This window comes from Pleurodeles waltl, chromosome 12, assembly GCF_031143425.1.
Source record: "Pleurodeles waltl isolate 20211129_DDA chromosome 12, aPleWal1.hap1.20221129, whole genome shotgun sequence".
NCBI classification, from domain to species: domain Eukaryota; kingdom Metazoa; phylum Chordata; class Amphibia; order Caudata; family Salamandridae; genus Pleurodeles; species Pleurodeles waltl.
Genome location: NC_090451.1, coordinates 125562517 through 125582180, shown reverse-complemented (window position 1 = coordinate 125582180; position 19664 = coordinate 125562517). Strand labels below are relative to the sequence as shown.

Genomic DNA, 19664 nt, shown 5'->3' with positions numbered 1-19664 from the left:
CTGCACCACTCCAAAACAATCTGTCCTACTCCGATCCAAAACAATCTGACCCACTCCAATCTGCCCGACTCCACTTCAAAACAATCTCCCCTACTCCAATTCAAAACAATCTACCCCACTGCAATCTTCTGCACTCCAATCCAAAACAAACTACCACACTGCAATCCAAAACAATCTGCCATACTGCAATCGAAAACAATCTGTCCCACCCCAGGCAGTGGTGGCTGGTGCACTTTGAAAGGAGGGGGTGGGAGGGAACAATAGTTCATCTGAAGCTAAGTGAAGAAATTGGAATAAAATAGTGCATTTTAACCCCTTCGCTGCCAGGCCTTTTCCCCGTCAGGTGCCAGGCATTTTTTTGGCTATTTGGGGCAGGACGCGCTTAGGCCATCATTCATTTTTGTCCACATAAGCTACCCAGGCCAAATGTGTGTCCTTTTTTTGCAACATCCTAGGGATTCTAGAGGTACCCAGACTTTGTGGGTTCCCCTGAAGGAGACCAAGAAATTAGCCAAAATACAGTAAAAATGTATTTTTTTAAAAATAAATGGAAAAAAGGGCTGGAGAAGAAGGCTTGTGGTTTTTGTCCCTGAAATTGGCATCCACAAAGGGTTTGCAGTGCTAAAATCACCAGCTTCCCAGCTTTCAGGGACAGGCAGACTTGAATCAGAAAACCCAATTTTTCAACTCAATTTTGGCATTTTACTGGGACATACCCCATTTTTACGATTTTGTGTTTTTTTAGCCTCCTTCCAGTCAGTGACAGAAATGGGTGTGAAACCAATGCTGGATCCCAGTAACCTAAACATTTGTGAAAAGAAGACAACATTCTGAATTCAGCAATGGGTAACTTGTGTAGATCTTACAAGGGTTTCCTACAGAAAATAACAACTGAACTAAAAAAAAAAATTGAAATTGAGGTGAAAAAAACAGCCATTTTTCTCTACGTTTTACTCTGTAACTTTTTTCTGCAATGTCAGAATTTTGAAAGCAATATACCGTCACGTCTGCTGGACTCTTCTGGTTGCGGGGATATATTGGGCTTGTAGGTTCATCAAGAACCCTAGGTATCCAGAGAAAATAAATGAGCTGCACCTTGCAGTGGGTTTTCTTTCTATACCGGGTATACAGCAATTAATTTGCCGAAGTATAAAGAGTGAAAAATAGGTATCAAGAAAACCTTTCTATTTCCAAAATGGGCACAAGATAAGGTGTTGAGGAGCAGTGGTTATTTGCACATCTCTGAATTCTGGGGTGCCCACACTAGCATGCGAATTAAAGGGCATTTCTCATGTAGACGTCTTTTTTACACACTGTCTTATATTTGGAAGGAAAAAATGTAGATAAAGACAAGGGGCAGTAACACTTGTTTTGCTATTCTATGTTTCCTCAAGTCTCCCGATAAAAATGGTACCGCACTTGTGTGGGTAGGCCTAGCGCCCGCGACAGGAAGTGCCCCAAAACACAACGTGGACACATACAATTTTCCCAAGGAAAACCAAAACCTAGGTAAAAGACATTGTCATTTGCAACGCCAATAGCTCTAACTCTCCCAAATGTGAGACCTTTCGCATTGCAAATGCTTGTTTTTTTGTGCAGACAAGTATTCGTGGAGCCTGCTTTGGTTCTTAAGACCTCAGACCTAAAGCAAAGCTTAGACAGAAACATAGCAATGTGCCCTTTGCACACAGTTAGAGATACAACTAAATGGAGTTATATATAGGTGTGCACGGCCATTGTGCACAATTCTGTTGTGATATAAAGTTTCGGTATGGGTTAATGAGAGCTCGTAGTTATGGCCGAGTGGCTAAGGTGATGAGCTTGAAATTCATTGGGGGTTCCTTGCGCAGGTACGAATCCTGCCGAGTACGTCACTTGGTTATTTTAAACCTAATGTTTAAAATAACTGTGAAGAACACATTTACCAACTTTATTTGGGAAGATAGATAATTTGCTTTAAATCTTTATTTAACAGAAGTTCGATTTTATTTTGCAGGGAGAAGAGCGGGGTGACCGCGTGGGGAGAACAAATTATTTGTTAAACCTTCCATTTGAAGGTGATCTAAGCAGAATGAAGGAAAACAACAGCAGCGCCCATCAGCCGATTTCTTGGGAGTCCACGGTTTAGGAGTTTACTTAGAAGGAGACTGTAAAAGAGTTTTAAAATTAGGGACCTATTGGTAGAGTCACTGTGTATGCAAATTGAAGGGGCAGGAGGGAGATGCGTCATTAAGATCTGTTAAAATCCATCTCTGACAGCGGTGGGAGTCGAACCCACGCCTCCAAAGAGACTGGAGCCTAAATCCAGCGCCTTAGACCGCTCGGCCACGCTACCTTCAGTTTTCTGTGTGTCTGTGCACTTCATGAGCACCGAAACCCTGCGTCTTGGCACTTAGTGTGGAAAGTCGATTCGATAAACCGTTTAAAGGACATGATTACAATGTCGGGAGGGTGATGTGGTAATTGAAGGTTATCTCTCTTACTCAGTCACTGCACAAGTCTTCTCCCACCTGCTCGGACCTAGTGCAATCACCTTAAAAGACAACACTCTCCGAGCAATGACTTCCAACCAAGGTATAAGCACCTGCTCTACATAGGCAATGTGACTCCATCATTTTCTAATGAAACAAGTGTTCATACTGGTGGGCTCCTTTCTTAGGGTGGGATCTAATGAATGAGCAGTTCATTCAAAAATAACCGAGGAGTTGCACGTATTCATGACATCAGCCCTATTGCCGCACCCAGTCTCCCCAACATACTGTTTAGCTTTCCAGTGACGTCATGTCTTGTGTGGCCTATTCACATTCCGCTGTTAATATTTTTTAGCCAACAGAATTCCACACTTCCCGGTCTTTGAGCTCACATTGAAAAGGCACAAGTCCCAAAATGCAACCGGGTGCTGTTTAAAACTCCAGCACTGGTGGGCGGTGCCCCAGGTGACATGGGGCCCACCTGGATGCTCTGACTGCCTTTCACGTGACAGTCACAGACACACACAGGACAGAGGTTCAAAAGCTATTCTGAAAGAAGTAAGCACAACAGGCCCACGTGAAACTAAACTTTTTAAATAGATGATTTTTGTTTCTATTGACCGGGTTCTCACTCGTTCTGCGCGCCAAGTCAAATGTAAATGAGCCTCGCAATAAAAATGCACAGAGGATGGTAAAATTCACTTCACTCTGCGCTCGTTGATGCTGAGAGCATGGTTGTCAGCCCGCACGCTTGTTATTTTGATGTGGAATTACTTGATTGCTTTGTGATAATTTTCATTACTCCGAATTGCAAGCTCCCCTACCCCAGTAATAACGTTTGAGGTATTGCCTCCCTACCACACCAACAAGGCCACCCTCTGACCAAGTCCTTTGCCTCTCTTCAGAACTACCATAAGGCCCTCCATGCACTAGGAACTTTTTGCTTGACGAGCATGTAGGCGTCCTTGGAATATTGATATTTAGAAGTAACAATGTTTGTTTATTTTAACTAACTGACCTTTTTAGGGTCTCGCTTGATAGACTCTGTAGTATTCAGTAACGGGCTTGGAGCCCGCATGTCTCTCACCATTTTTTAATTATGTGGCACTCTTCTTTACAGTTTCTTAATTCATCAAGGCATGTCTTGCATCATTTCCGTTCCTCTCTGTAGAGCAGCGACCAAGCGTTGATTGATTCAGCTTAATCAGTGCCTGACCGCTGCTCCCCACCTGATCAAGGTACTATTTTTTCCTTTTACCTTCTAGTGCCCTGCAAACAAAAGGCTTGTGACTGGCAAAAACATGACCAGCAGGTCAACCAAAACTGTTAAGTTTTCAATTTAAATCTAACTTTCTTTTATTTTGCCAAATCGTCTTTTCCCACGTTCCACGCATGTTTTCTTTTGTTTTTGTTCGTGGGCGCTCTTCTCAAAAGATGACGATTAGCTTGTTTAAAATATTGCAAAACAACAGTGTTTCTTTATTATGTGTAAATTCTGAAATTATGCTTTGACACATAATCCTGCGGTACACTTCAATCCACCCCACTCCAGTCTGCCCCACTACAATCCACCCCCATCCAGACCACTTCACCCACACTAATCCACCTCACTCCAGTCCAAATCACTCACCCGAATCCAATCCACTCTAACTCATCCCACTCCAACCCTCTCCAGCCACCCCTATCAAATCTGTCTCACTCCAATTTGCCCCCCTCTAATAAAAAACAATCTGCACCACTCCAAAACAATCTGTCCTACTCCGATCCAAAACAATCTGACCCACTCCAATCTGCCCGACTCCACTTCAAAACAATCTCCCCTACTCCAATTCAAAACAATCTACCCCACTGCAATCTTCTGCACTCCAATCCAAAACAAACTACCACACTGCAATCCAAAACAATCTGCCATACTGCAATCGAAAACAATCTGTCCCACCCCAGGCAGTGGTGGCTGGTGCACTTTGAAAGGAGGGGGTGGGAGGGAACAATAGTTCATCTGAAGCTAAGTGAAGAAATTGGAATAAAATAGTGCATTTTAACCCCTTCGCTGCCAGGCCTTTTCCCCGTCAGGTGCCAGGCATTTTTTTGGCTATTTGGGGCAGGACGCGCTTAGGCCATCATACATTTTTGTCCACATAAGCTACCCAGGCCAAATGTGTGTCCTTTTTTTGCAACATCCTAGGGATTCTAGAGGTACCCAGACTTTGTGGGTTCCCCTGAAGGAGACCAAGAAATTAGCCAAAATACAGTAAAAATGTATTTTTTTAAAAATAAATGGAAAAAAGGGCTGGAGAAGAAGGCTTGTGGTTTTTGTCCCTGAAATTGGCATCCACAAAGGGTTTGCAGTGCTAAAATCACCAGCTTCCCAGCTTTCAGGGACAGGCAGACTTGAATCAGAAAACCCAATTTTTCAACTCAATTTTGGCATTTTACTGGGACATACCCCATTTTTACGATTTTGTGTGCTTTTAGCCTCCTTCCAGTCAGTGACAGAAATGGGTGTGAAACCAATGCTGGATCCCAGTAACCTAAACATTTGTGAAAAGAAGACAACATTCTGAATTCAGCAATGGGTAACTTGTGTAGATCTTACAAGGGTTTCCTACAGAAAATAACAACTGAACTAAAAAAAAAAATTGAAATTGAGGTGAAAAAAACAGCCATTTTTCTCTACGTTTTACTCTGTAACTTTTTTCTGCAATGTCAGAATTTTGAAAGCAATATACCGTCACGTCTGCTGGACTCTTCTGGTTGCGGGGATATATTGGGCTTGTAGGTTCATCAAGAACCCTAGGTATCCAGAGAAAATAAATGAGCTGCACCTTGCAGTGGGTTTTCTTTCTATACCGGGTATACAGCAATTAATTTGCCGAAGTATAAAGAGTGAAAAATAGGTATCAAGAAAACCTTTCTATTTCCAAAATGGGCACAAGATAAGGTGTTGAGGAGCAGTGGTTATTTGCACATCTCTGAATTCTGGGGTGCCCACACTAGCATGCGAATTAAAGGGCATTTCTCATGTAGACGTCTTTTTTACACACTGTCTTATATTTGGAAGGAAAAAATGTAGATAAAGACAAGGGGCAGTAACACTTGTTTTGCTATTCTATGTTTCCTCAAGTCTCCCGATAAAAATGGTACCGCACTTGTGTGGGTAGGCCTAGCGCCCGCGACAGGAAGTGCCCCAAAACACAACGTGGACACATACAATTTTCCCAAGGAAAACCAAAACCTAGGTAAAAGACATTGTCATTTGCAACGCCAATAGCTCTAACTCTCCCAAATGTGAGACCTTTCGCATTGCAAATGCTTGTTTTTTTGTGCAGACAAGTATTCGTGGAGCCTGCTTTGGTTCTTAAGACCTCAGACCTAAAGCAAAGCTTAGACAGAAACATAGCAATGTGCCCTTTGCACACAGTTAGAGATACAACTAAATGGAGTTATATATAGGTGTGCACGGCCATTGTGCACAATTCTGTTGTGATATAAAGTTTCGGTATGGGTTAATGAGAGCTCGTAGTTATGGCCGAGTGGCTAAGGTGATGAGCTTGAAATTCATTGGGGGTTCCTTGCGCATGTTCGAATCCTGCCGAGTACGTCACTTGTTTATTTTAAACCTGATATTTAAAATAACTGTGAAGAACACATTTACCAACTTTATTTGGGAAGATAGATAATTTGCTTTAAATCTTTATTTAACAGAGGTTCGATTTTATTTTGCAGAGAGAAGAGCGGGGTGACCGCGTGGGGAGAACAAATTATTTGTTAAACCTTCCATTTGAAGGTGATCTAAGCAGAATGAAGGAAAACAACAGCAGCGCCCATCAGCCGATTTCTTGGGAGTCCACGGTTTAGGAGTTTACTTAGAAGGAGACTGTAAAAGAGTTTTAAAATTAGGGACCTATTGGTAGAGTCACTGTGCATGCAAATTGAAGGGGCAGGAGGGAGATGCGTCATTAAGATCTGTTAAAATCCATCTCTGGCAGCGATGGGATACGAACCCACGCCTCCAAAGAGACTGGAGCCTAAATCCAGCGCCTTAGACCGCTCGGCCACGCTACCTTCAGTTTTCTGTGTGTCTGTGCACTTCATGAGCACCGAAACCCTGCGTCTTGGCACTCAGTGTGGAAAGTCGAGTCGATAAACCGTTTAAAGGACATGATTACAATGTCGGGAGGGTGATGTGGTAATTGAAGGTTATCTCTCTTACTCAGTCACTGCACAAGTCTTCTCCCACCTGCTCGGACCTAGTGCAATCACCTTAAAAGACAACACTCTCCGAGCAATGACTTCCAACCAAGGTATAAGCACCTGCTCTACATAGGCAATGTGACTCCATCATTTTCTAATGAAACAAGTGTTCATACTGGTGGGCTCATTTCTTTGGGTGGGATCTAATGAATGAGCAGTTCATTCAAAAATAACCGAGGAGTTGCACGTATTCATGACATCAGCCCTATTGCCGCACCCAGTCTCCCCAACATACTGTTTAGCTTTCCAGTGACGTCATGTCTTGTGTGGCCTATTCACATTCCGCTGTTAATATTTTTTAGCCAACAGAATTCCACACTTCCCGGTCTTTGAGCTCACATTGAAAAGGCACAAGTCCCAAAATGCAACCGGGTGCTGTTTAAAACTCCAGCACTGGTGGGCGGTGCCCCAGGTGACATGGGGTCCACCTGGATGCTCTGACTGCCTTTCACGTGACAGTCACAGACACACACAGGACAGAGGTTCAAAAGCTATTCTGAAAGAAGTAAGCACAACAGGCCCACGTGAAACTAAACTTTTTAAATAGATGATTTTTCTTTCTATTGACCGGTTTCTCACTCCTTCTGCGCGCCAAGTCAAATGTAAATGAGCCTCGCAATAAAAATGCACAGAGGATGGTAAAATTCACTTCACTCTGCGCTCGTTGATGCTGAGAGCATGGTTGTCAGCCCGCACGCTTGTTATTTTGATGTGGAATTACTTGATTGCTTTGTGATAATTTTCATTACTCCGAATTGGAAGCTCCCCTACCCCAGTAATAACGTTTGAGGTATTGCTTCCCTACCACACCAACCAGGCCACCCTCTGACCAAGTCCTTTGCCTCTCTTCAGAACTACCATAAGGCCCTCCATGCACTAGGAACTTTTTGCTTGATGACCATGTAGGCGTCCTTGGAATATTGATATTTAGAAGTAACAATGTTTGTTTATTTTAACTAACTGACCTTTTTAGGGTCTCGCTTGATAGACTCTGTAGTATTCAGTAAAGTGCTTGGAGCCCGCATGTCTCTCACCATTTTTTTTATTTATGTGGCACTCTTCTTTACAGTTTCTTAATTCATCAAGGCATGTCTTGCATCATTTCCGTTCCTCTCTGTAGAGCAGCGACCAAGCGTTGATTGATTCAGCTTAATCAGTGCCTGACCGCTGCTCCCCACCTGATCAAGGTACTATTTTTTCCTTTTACCTTCTAGTGCCCTGCAAACAGAAGGCTTGTGACTGGCAAAAACATGACCAGCAGGTCAACCAAAACTGTTAAGTTTTAAATTTAAATCTAACTTTCTTTTATTTTGCCAAATCGTCTTTTCCCACGTTCCACGCATGTTTTCTTTTGTTTTTGTTCGTGGGCGCTCTTCTCAAAAGATGACGATTAGCTTGTTTAAGATATTGCAAAACAACAGTGTTTCTTTATTATGTGTAAATTCTGAAATTATGCTTTGACACATAATCCTGCGGTACACTTCAATCCACCCCACTCCAATCTGCCCCACTACAATCCACCCCCATCCAGACCACTTCACCCACACTAATCCACCTCACTCCAGTCCAAATCACTCACCCGAATCCAATCCACTCTAACTCATCCCACTCCAACCCTCTCCAGCCACCCCTATCAAATCTGTCTCACTCCAATTTGCCCCCCTCTAATAAAAAACAATCTGCACCACTCCAAAACAATCTGTCCTACTCCGATCCAAAACAATCTGTCCTACTCCGATCCAAAACAATCTGACCCACTCCAATCTGCCCGACTCCACTTCAAAACAATCTCCCCTACTCCAATTCAAAACAATCTACCCCACTGCAATCTTCTGCACTCCAATCCAAAACAAACTACCACACTGCAATCCAAAACAATCTGCCATACTGCAATCGAAAACAATCTGTCCCACCCCAGGCAGTGGTGGCTGGTGCACTTTGAAAGGAGGGGGTGGGAGGGAACAATAGTTCATCTGAAGCTAAGTGAAGAAATTGGAATAAAATAGTGCATTTTAACCCCTTCGCTGCCAGGCCTTTTCCCCCTCAGGTGCCAGGCATTTTTTTGGCTATTTGGGGCAGGACGCGCTTAGGCCATCATACATTTTTGTCCACATAAGCTACCCACGCCAAATTTGTGTCCTTTTTTAGCAACATCCTAGGGATTCTAGAGGTACCCAGACTTTGTGGGTTCCCCTGAAGGAGACCAAGAAATTAGCCAAAATACAGTAGAAATGTATTTTTAAAAAAATAAATGGAAAAAAGGGCTGGAGAAGAAGGCTTGTGGTTTTTGTCCCTGAAATTGGCATCCACAAAGGGTTTGCAGTGCTAAAATCACCAGCTTCCCAGCTTTCAGGGACAGGCAGACTTGAATCAGAAAACCCAATTTTTCAACTCAATTTTGGCATTTTACTGGGACATACCCCATTTTTACGATTTTGTGTGCTTTTAGCCTCCTTCCAGTCAGTGACAGAAATGGGTGTGAAACCAATGCTGGAACCCAGTAACCTAAACATTTGTGAAAAGAAGACAACATTCTGAATTCAGCAATGGGTAACTTGTGTAGATCTTACAAGGGTTTCCTACAGAAAATAACAACTGAACTAAAAACAAATATTGAAATTGAGGTGAAAAAAACAGCCATTTTTCTCTACGTTTTACTCTGTAACTTTTTTCTGCAATGTCAGAATTTTGAAAGCAATATACCGTTACGTCTGCTGGACTCTTCTGGTTGCGGGGATATATTGGGCTTGTAGGTTCATCAAGAACCCTAGGTATCCAGAGAAAATAAATGAGCTGCACCTTGCAGTGGGTTTTCTTTCTATACCGGGTATACAGCAATTAATTTGCCGAAGTATAAAGAGTGAAAAATAGGTATCAAGAAAACCTTTCTATTTCCAAAATGGGCACAAGATAAGGTGTTGAGGAGCAGTGGTTATTTGCACATCTCTGAATTCTGGGGTGCCCACACTAGCATGCGAATTAAAGGGCATTTCTCATATAGACGTCTTTTTTACACACTGTCTTATATTTGGAAGGAAAAAATGTAGATAAAGACAAGGGGCAGTAACACTTGTTTTGCTATTCTATGTTTCCTCAAGTCTCCCGATAAAAATGGTACCGCACTTGTGTGGGTAGGCCTAGCGCCCGCGACAGGAAGTGCCCCAAAACATAACGTGGACACATACAATTTTCCCAAGGAAAACCAAAACCTAGGTAAAAGACATTGTCATTTGCAACGCCAATAGCTCTAACTCTCCCAAGTGTGAGACCTTTCGCATTGCAAATGCTTGTTTTTTTGTGCAGACAAGTATTCGTGGAGCCTGCTTTGGTTCTTAAGACCTCAGACCTAAAGCAAAGCTTAGACAGAAACATAGCAATGTGCCCTTTGCACACAGTTAGAGATACAACTAAATGGAGTTATATATAGGTGTGCACGGCCATTGTGCACAATTCTGTTGTGATATAAAGTTTCGGTATGGGTTAATGAGAGCTCGTAGTTATGGCCGAGTGGCTAAGGTGATGAGCTTGAAATTCATTGGGGGTTCATTGCGCAGGTTCGAATCCTGCCGAGTACGTCACTTGTTTATTTTAAACCTGATATTTAAAATAACTGTGAAGAACACATTTACCAACTTTATTTGGGAAGATAGATAATTTGCTTTAAATCTTTATTTAACAGAGGTTCGATTTTATTTTGCAGACAGAAGAGCGGGGTGACCGCGTGGGGAGAACAAATTATTTGTTAAACCTTCCATTTGAAGGTGATCTAAGCAGAATGAAGGAAAACAACAGCAGCGCCCATCAGCCGATTTCTTGGGAGTCCACGGTTTAGGAGTTTACTTAGAAGGAGACTGTAAAAGAGTTTTAAAATTAGGGACCTATTGGTAGAGTCACTGTGCATGCAAATTGAAGGGGCAGGAGGGAGATGCGTCATTAAGATCTGTTAACATCCATCTCTGGCAGCGATGGGATTCGAACCCACGCCTCCAAAGAGACTGGAGCCTAAATCCAGCGCCTTAGACCGCTCGGCCACGCTACCTTCAGTTTTCTGTGTGTCTGTGCACTTCATGAGCACCGAAACCCTGCGTCTTGGCACTCAGTGTGGAAAGTCGAGTCGATAAACCGTTTAAAGGACATGATTACAATGTCGGGAGGGTGATGTGGTAATTGAAGGTTATCTCTCTTACTCAGTCACTGCACAAGTCTTCTCCCACCTGCTCGGACCTAGTGCAATCACCTTAAAAGACAACACTCTCCGAGCAATGACTTCCAACCAAGGTATAAGCACCTGCTCTACATAGGCAATGTGACTCCATCATTTTCTAATGAAACAAGTGTTCATACTGGTGGGCTCCTTTCTTAGGGTGGGATCTAATGAATGAGCAGTTCATTCAAAAATAACCGAGGAGTTGCACGTATTCATGACATCAGCCCTATTGCCGCACCCAGTCTCCCCAACATACTGTTTAGCTTTCCAGTGACGTCATGTCTTGTGTGGCCTATTCACATTCCGCTGTTAATATTTTTTAGCCAACAGAATTCCACACTTCCGTCTTTGAGCTCACATTGAAAAGGCACAAGTCCCAAAATGCAACCGGGTGCTGTTTAAAACTCCAGCACTGGTGGGCGGTGCCACAGGTGACATGGGGCCCACCTGGATGCTCTGACTGCCTTTCACGTGACAGTCACAGACACACACAGGACAGAGGTTCAAAAGCTATTCTGAAAGAAGTAAGCACAACAGGCCCACGTGAAACTAAACTTTTTAAATAGATGATTTTTGTTTCTATTGACCGGGTTCTCACTCGTTCTGCGCGCCAAGTCAAATGTAAATGAGCCTCGCAATAAAAATGCACAGAGGATGGTAAAATTCACTTCACTCTGCGCTCGTTGATGCTGAGAGCATGGTTGTCAGCCCGCACGCTTGTTATTTTGATGTGGAATTACTTGATTGCTTTGTGATAATTTTCATTACTCCGAATTGCAAGCTCCCCTACCCCAGTAATAACGTTTGAGGTATTGCCTCCCTACCACACCAACAAGGCCACCCTCTGACCAAGTCCTTTGCCTCTCTTCAGAACTACCATAAGGCCCTCCATGCACTAGGAACTTTTTGCTTGACGAGCATGTAGGCGTCCTTGGAATATTGATATTTAGAAGTAACAATGTTTGTTTATTTTAACTAACTGACCTTTTTAGGGTCTCGCTTGATAGACTCTGTAGTATTCAGTAAAGGGCTTGGAGCCCGCATGTCTCTCACCATTTTTTAATTATGTGGCACTCTTCTTTACAGTTTCTTAATTCATCAAGGCATGTCTTGCATCATTTCCGTTCCTCTCTGTAGAGCAGCGACCAAGCGTTGATTGATTCAGCTTAATCAGTGCCTGACCGCTGCTCCCCACCTGATCAAGGTACTATTTTTTCCTTTTACCTTCTAGTGCCCTGCAAACAAAAGGCTTGTGACTGGCAAAAACATGACCAGCAGGTCAACCAAAACTGTTAAGTTTTCAATTTAAATCTAACTTTCTTTTATTTTGCCAAATCGTCTTTTCCCACGTTCCACGCATGTTTTCTTTTGTTTTTGTTCGTGGGCGCTCTTCTCAAAAGATGACGATTAGGTTGTTTAAAATATTGCAAAACAACAGTGTTTCTTTATTATGTGTAAATTCTGAAATTATGCTTTGACACATAATCCTGCGGTACACTTCAATCCACCCCACTCCAGTCTGCCCCACTACAATCCACCCCCATCCAGACCTCTTCACCCACACTAATCCACCTCACTCCAGTCCAAATCACTCACCCGAATCCAATCCACTCTAACTCATCCCACTCCAACCCTCTCCAGCCACCCCTATCAAATCTGTCTCACTCCAATTTGCCCCCCTCTAATAAAAAACAATCTGCACCACTCCAAAACAATCTGTCCTACTCCGATCCAAAACAATCTGACCCACTCCAATCTGCCCGACTCCACTTCAAAACAATCTCCCCTACTCCAATTCAAAACAATCTACCCCACTGCAATCTTCTGCACTCCAATCCAAAACAAACTACCACACTGCAATCCAAAACAATCTGCCATACTGCAATCCAAAACAATCTGTCCCACCCCAGGCAGTGGTGGCTGGTGCACTTTGAAAGGAGGGGGTGGGAGGGAACAATAGTTCATCTGAAGCTAAGTGAAGAAATTGGAATAAAATAGTGCATTTTAACCCCTTCGCTGCCAGGCCTTTTCCCCCTCAGGTGCCAGGCATTTTTTTGGCTATTTGGGGCAGGACGCGCTTAGGCCATCATACATTTTTGTCCACATAAGCTACCCAGGCCAAATTTGTGTCCTTTTTTAGCAACATCCTAGGGATTCTAGAGGTACCCAGACTTTGTGGGTTCCCCTGAAGGAGACCAAGAAATTAGCCAAAATACAGTAAAAATGTATTTTTTTAAAAATAAATGGAAAAAAGGGCTGGAGAAGAAGGCTTGTGGTTTTTGTCCCTGAAATTGGCATCCACAAAGGGTTTGCAGTGCTAAAATCACCAGCTTCCCAGCTTTCAGGGACAGGCAGACTTGAATCAGAAAACCCAATTTTTCAACTCAATTTTGGCATTTTACTGGGACATACCCCATTTTTACGATTTTGTGTGCTTTTAGCCTCCTTCCAGTCAGTGACAGAAATGGGTGTGAAACCAATGCTGGATCCCAGTAACCTAAACATTTGTGAAAAGAAGACAACATTCTGAATTCAGCAATGGGTAACTTGTGTAGATCTTACAAGGGTTTCCTACAGAAAATAACAACTGAACTAAAAAAAAAAATTGAAATTGAGGTGAAAAAAACAGCCATTTTTCTCTACGTTTTACTCTGTAACTTTTTTCTGCAATGTCAGAATTTTGAAAGCAATATACCGTCACGTCTGCTGGACTCTTCTGGTTGCGGGGATATATTGGGCTTGTAGGTTCATCAAGAACCCTAGGTATCCAGAGAAAATAAATGAGCTGCACCTTGCAGTGGGTTTTCTTTCTATACCGGGTATACAGCAATTAATTTGCCGAAGTATAAAGAGTGAAAAATAGGTATCAAGAAAACCTTTCTATTTCCAAAATGGGCACAAGATAAGGTGTTGAGGAGCAGTGGTTATTTGCACATCTCTGAATTCTGGGGTGCCCACACTAGCATGCGAATTAAAGGGCATTTCTCATGTAGACGTCTTTTTTACACACTGTCTTATATTTGGAAGGAAAAAATGTAGATAAAGACAAGGGGCAGTAACACTTGTTTTGCTATTCTATGTTTCCTCAAGTCTCCCGATAAAAATGGTACCGCACTTGTGTGGGTAGGCCTAGCGCCCGCGACAGGAAGTGCCCCAAAACACAACGTGGACACATACAATTTTCCCAAGGAAAACCAAAACCTAGGTAAAAGACATTGTCATTTGCAACGCCAATAGCTCTAACTCTCCCAAATGTGAGACCTTTCGCATTGCAAATGCTTGTTTTTTTGTGCAGACAAGTATTCGTGGAGCCTGCTTTGGTTCTTAAGACCTCAGACCTAAAGCAAAGCTTAGACAGAAACATAGCAATGTGCCCTTTGCACACAGTTAGAGATACAACTAAATGGAGTTATATATAGGTGTGCACGGCCATTGTGCACAATTCTGTTGTGATATAAAGTTTCGGTATGGGTTAATGAGAGCTCGTAGTTATGGCCGAGTGGCTAAGGTGATGAGCTTGAAATTCATTGGGGGTTCCTTGTGCAGGTTCGAATCCTGCCGAGTACGTCACTTGTTTATTTTAAACCTGATATTTAAAATAACTGTGAAGAACACATTTACCAACTTTATTTGGGAAGATAGATAATTTGCTTTAAATCTTTATTTAACAGAGGTTCGATTTTATTTTGCAGACAGAAGAGCGGGGTGACCGCGTGGGGAGAACAAATTATTTGTTAAACCTTCCATTTGAAGGTGATCTAAGCAGAATGAAGGAAAACAACAGCAGCGCCCATCAGCCGATTTCTTGGGAGTCCACGGTTTAGGAGTTTACTTAGAAGGAGACTGTAAAAGAGTTTTAAAATTAGGGACCTATTGGTAGAGTCACTGTGCATGCAAATTTAAGGGGCAGGAGGGAGATGCGTCATTAAGATCTGTTAAAATCCATCTCTGGCAGCGGTGGGATTCGAACCCACGCCTCCAAAGAGACTGGAGCCTAAATCCAGCGCCTTAGACCGCTCGGCCACGCTACCTTCAGTTTTCTGTGTGTCTGTGCACTTCATGAGCACCGAAACCCTGCGTCTTGGCACTCAGTGTGGAAAGTCGAGTCGATAAACCGTTTAAAGGACATGATTACAATGTCGGGAGGGTGATGTGGTAATTGAAGGTTATCTCTCTTACTCAGTCACTGCACAAGTCTTCTCCCACCTGCTCGGACCTAGTGCAATCACCTTAAAAGACAACACTCTCCGAGCAATGACTTCCAACCAAGGTATAAGCACCTGCTCTACATAGGCAATGTGACTCCATCATTTTCTAATGAAACAAGTGTTCATACTGGTGGGCTCATTTCTTAGGGTGGGATCTAATGAATGAGCAGTTCATTCAAAAATAACCGAGGAGTTGCACGTATTCATGACATCAGCCCTATTGCCGCACCCAGTCTCCCCAACATACTGTTTAGCTTTCCAGTGACGTCATGTCTTGTGTGGCCTATTCACATTCCGCTGTTAATATTTTTTAGCCAACAGAATTCCACACTTCCCGGTCTTTGAGCTCACATTGAAAAGGCACAAGTCCCAAAATGCAACCGGGTGCTGTTTAAAACTCCAGCACTGGTGGGCGGTGCCCCAGGTGACATGGGGTCCACCTGGATGCTCTGACTGCCTTTCACGTGACAGTCACAGACACACACAGGACAGAGGTTCAAAAGCTATTCTGAAAGAAGTAAGCACAACAGGCCCACGTGAAACTAAACTTTTTAAATAGATGATTTTTGTTTCTATTGACCGGTTTCTCACTCCTTCTGCGCGCCAAGTCAAATGTAAATGAGCCTCGCAATAAAAATGCACAGAGGATGGTAAAATTCACTTCACTCTGCGCTCGTTGATGCTGAGAGCATGGTTGTCAGCCCGCACGCTTGTTATTTTGATGTGGAATTACTTGATTGCTTTGTGATAATTTCCATTACTCCGAATTGGAAGCTCCCCTACCCCAGTAATAACGTTTGAGGTATTACCTCCCTACCACACCAACAAGGCCACCCTCTGACCAAGTCCTTTGCCTCTCTTCAGAACTACCATAAGGCCCTCCATGCACTAGGAACTTTTTGCTTGACGACCATGTAGGCGTCCTTGGAATATTGATATTTAGAAGTAACAATGTTTGTTTATTTTAACTAACTGACCTTTTTAGGGTCTCGCTTGATAGACTCTGTAGTATTCAGTAAAGTGCTTGGAGCCCGCATGTCTCTCACCATTTTTTTTATTTATGTGGCACTCTTCTTTACAGTTTCTTAATTCATCAAGGCATGTCTTGCATCATTTCCGTTCCTCTCTGTAGAGCAGCGACCAAGCGTTGATTGATTCAGCTTAATCAGTGCCTGACCGCTGCTCCCCACCTGATCAAGGTACTATTTTTTCCTTTTACCTTCTAGTGCCCTGCAAACAGAAGGCTTGTGACTGGCAAAAACATGACCAGCAGGTCAACCAAAACTGTTAAGTTTTAAATTTAAATCTAACTTTCTTTTATTTTGCCAAATCGTCTTTTCCCACGTTCCACGCATGTTTTCTTTTGTTTTTGTTCGTGGGCGCTCTTCTCAAAAGATGACGATTAGCTTGTTTAAGATATTGCAAAACAACAGTGTTTCTTTATTATGTGTAAATTCTGAAATTATGCTTTGACACATAATCCTGCGGTACACTTCAATCCACCCCACTCCAATCTGCCCCACTACAATCCACCCCCATCCAGACCACTTCACCCACACTAATCCACCTCACTCCAGTCCAAATCACTCACCCGAATCCAATCCACTCTAACTCATCCCACTCCAACCCTCTCCAGCCACCCCTATCAAATCTGTCTCACTCCAATTTGCCCCCCTCTAATAAAAAACAATCTGCACCACTCCAAAACAATCTGTCCTACTCCGATCCAAAACAATCTGTCCTACTCCGATCCAAAACAATCTGACCCACTCCAATCTGCCCGACTCCACTTCAAAACAATCTCCCCTACTCCAATTCAAAACAATCTACCCCACTGCAATCTTCTGCACTCCAATCCAAAACAAACTACCACACTGCAATCCAAAACAATCTGCCATACTGCAATCGAAAACAATCTGTCCCACCCCAGGCAGTGGTGGCTGGTGCACTTTGAAAGGAGGGGGTGGGAGGGAACAATAGTTCATCTGAAGCTAAGTGAAGAAATTGGAATAAAATAGTGCATTTTAACCCCTTCGCTGCCAGGCCTTTTCCCCCTCAGGTGCCAGGCATTTTTTTGGCTATTTGGGGCAGGACGCGCTTAGGCCATCATACATTTTTGTCCACATAAGCTACCCAGGCCAAATTTGTGTCCTTTTTTTGCAACATCCTAGGGATTCTAGAGGTACCCAGACTTTGTGGGTTCCCCTGAAGGAGACCAAGAAATTAGCCAAAATACAGTAAAAATGTATTTTTTTAAAAATAAATGGAAAAAAGGGCTGGAGAAGAAGGCTTGTGGTTTTTGTCCCTGAAATTGGCATCCACAAAGGGTTTGCAGTGCTAAAATCACCAGCTTCCCAGCTTTCAGGGACAGGCAGACTTGAATCAGAAAACCCAATTTTTCAACTCAATTTTGGCATTTTACTGGGACATACCCCATTTTTACGATTTTGTGTGCTTTTAGCCTCCTTCCAGTCAGTGACAGAAATGGGTGTGAAACCAATGCTGGATCCCAGTAACCTAAACATTTGTGAAAAGAAGACAACATTCTGAATTCAGCAATGGGTAACTTGTGTAGATCTTACAAGGGTTTCCTACAGAAAATAACAACTGAACTAAAAAAAAAAATTGAAATTGAGGTGAAAAAAACAGCCATTTTTCTCTACGTTTTACTCTGTAACTTTTTTCTGCAATGTCAGAATTTTGAAAGCAATATACCGTCACGTCTGCTGGACTCTTCTGGTTGCGGGGATATATTGGGCTTGTAGGTTCATCAAGAACCCTAGGTATCCAGAGAAAATAAATGAGCTGCACCTTGCAGTGGGTTTTCTTTCTATACCGGGTATACAGCAATTAATTTGCCGAAGTATAAAGAGTGAAAAATAGGTATCAAGAAAACCTTTCTATTTCCAAAATGGGCACAAGATAAGGTGTTGAGGAGCAGTGGTTATTTGCACATCTCTGAATTCTGGGGTGCCCACACTAGCATGCGAATTAAAGGGCATTTCTCATGTAGACGTCTTTTTTACACACTGTCTTATATTTGGAAGGAAAAAATGTAGATAAAGACAAGGGGCAGTAACACTTGTTTTGCTATTCTATGTTTCCTCAAGTCTCCCGATAAAAATGGTACCGCACTTGTGTGGGTAGGCCTAGCGCCCGCGACAGGAAGTGCCCCAAAACACAACGTGGACACATACAATTTTCCCAAGGAAAACCAAAACCTAGGTAAAAGACATTGTCATTTGCAACGCCAATAGCTCTAACTCTCCCAAATGTGAGACCTTTCGCATTGCAAATGCTTGTTTTTTTGTGCAGACAAGTATTCGTGGAGCCTGCTTTGGTTCTTAAGACCTCAGACCTAAAGCAAAGCTTAGACAGAAACATAGCAATGTGCCCTTTGCACACAGTTAGAGATACAACTAAATGGAGTTATATATAGGTGTGCACGGCCATTGTGCACAATTCTGTTGTGATATAAAGTTTCGGTATGGGTTAATGAGAGCTCGTAGTTATGGCCGAGTGGCTAAGGTGATGAGCTTGAAATTCATTGGGGGTTCCTTGCGCAGGTTCGAATCCTGCCGAGTACGTCACTTGTTTATTTTAAACCTGATATTTAAAATAACTGTGAAGAACACATTTACCAACTTTATTTGGGAAGATAGATAATTTGCTTTAAATCTTTATTTAACAGAGGTTCGATTTTATTTTGCAGAGAGAAGAGCGGGGTGACCGCGTGGGGAGAACAAATTATTTGTTAAACCTTCCATTTGAAGGTGATCTAAGCAGAATGAAGGAAAACAACAGCAGCGCCCATCAGCCGATTTCTTGGGAGTCCACGGTTTAGGAGTTTACTTAGAAGGAGACTGTAAAAGAGTTTTAAAATTAGGGACCTATTGGTAGAGTCACTGTGCATGCAAATTGAAGGGGCAGGAGGGAGATGCGTCATTAAGATCTGTTAAAATCCATCTCTGGCAGCGATGGGATTCGAACCCACGCCTCCAAAGAGACTGGAGCCTAAATCCAGCGCCTTAGACCGCTCGGCCACGCTACCTTCAGTTTTCTGTGTGTCTGTGCACTTCATGAGCACCGAAACCCTGCGTCTTGGCACTCAGTGTGGAAAGTCGAGTCGATAAACCGTTTAAAGGACATGATTACAATGTCGGGAGGGTGATGTGTTAATTGAAGGTTATCTCTCTTACTCAGTCACTGCACAAGTCTTCTCCCACCTGCTCGGACCTAGTGCAATCACCTTAAAAGACAACACTCTCCGAGCAATGACTTCCAACCAAGGTATAAGCACCTGCTCTACATAGGCAATGTGACTCCATCATTTTCTAATGAAACAAGTGTTCATACTGGTGGGCTCATTTCTTTGGGTGGGATCTAATGAATGAGCAGTTCATTCAAAAATAACCGAGGAGTTGCACGTATTCATGACATCAGCCCTATTGCCGCACCCAGTCTCCCCAACATACTGTTTAGCTTTCCAGTGACGTCATGTCTTGTGTGGCCTATTCACATTCC

The 19664-nt window shown here is 42.9% G+C and overlaps 5 non-coding genes across 5 annotated transcripts; all 5 read right to left on the bottom strand.

Moving 5' to 3' along the window:
- Positions 1 to 2253: 2253 nt before the first annotated feature.
- On the bottom strand, positions 2254 to 2335 carry TRNAL-UAG (transfer RNA leucine (anticodon UAG)). Its single transcript has one exon. It is a non-coding gene; the product is annotated as a tRNA-Leu (tRNA).
- A 4119-nt stretch (positions 2336 to 6454) lies between these two features.
- TRNAL-UAG (transfer RNA leucine (anticodon UAG)) lies at positions 6455 to 6536 on the bottom strand. Its single transcript has one exon. It is a non-coding gene; the product is annotated as a tRNA-Leu (tRNA).
- Positions 6537 to 10682: 4146 nt separating this feature from the next.
- Positions 10683 to 10764, bottom strand: TRNAL-UAG (transfer RNA leucine (anticodon UAG)). The gene has a single exon. It is a non-coding gene; the product is annotated as a tRNA-Leu (tRNA).
- A 4117-nt stretch (positions 10765 to 14881) lies between these two features.
- TRNAL-UAG (transfer RNA leucine (anticodon UAG)) lies at positions 14882 to 14963 on the bottom strand. Its single transcript has one exon. It is a non-coding gene; the product is annotated as a tRNA-Leu (tRNA).
- Positions 14964 to 19109: 4146 nt separating this feature from the next.
- TRNAL-UAG (transfer RNA leucine (anticodon UAG)) lies at positions 19110 to 19191 on the bottom strand. The gene has a single exon. It is a non-coding gene; the product is annotated as a tRNA-Leu (tRNA).
- Between the last annotated feature and the right edge of the window lie 473 nt (positions 19192 to 19664).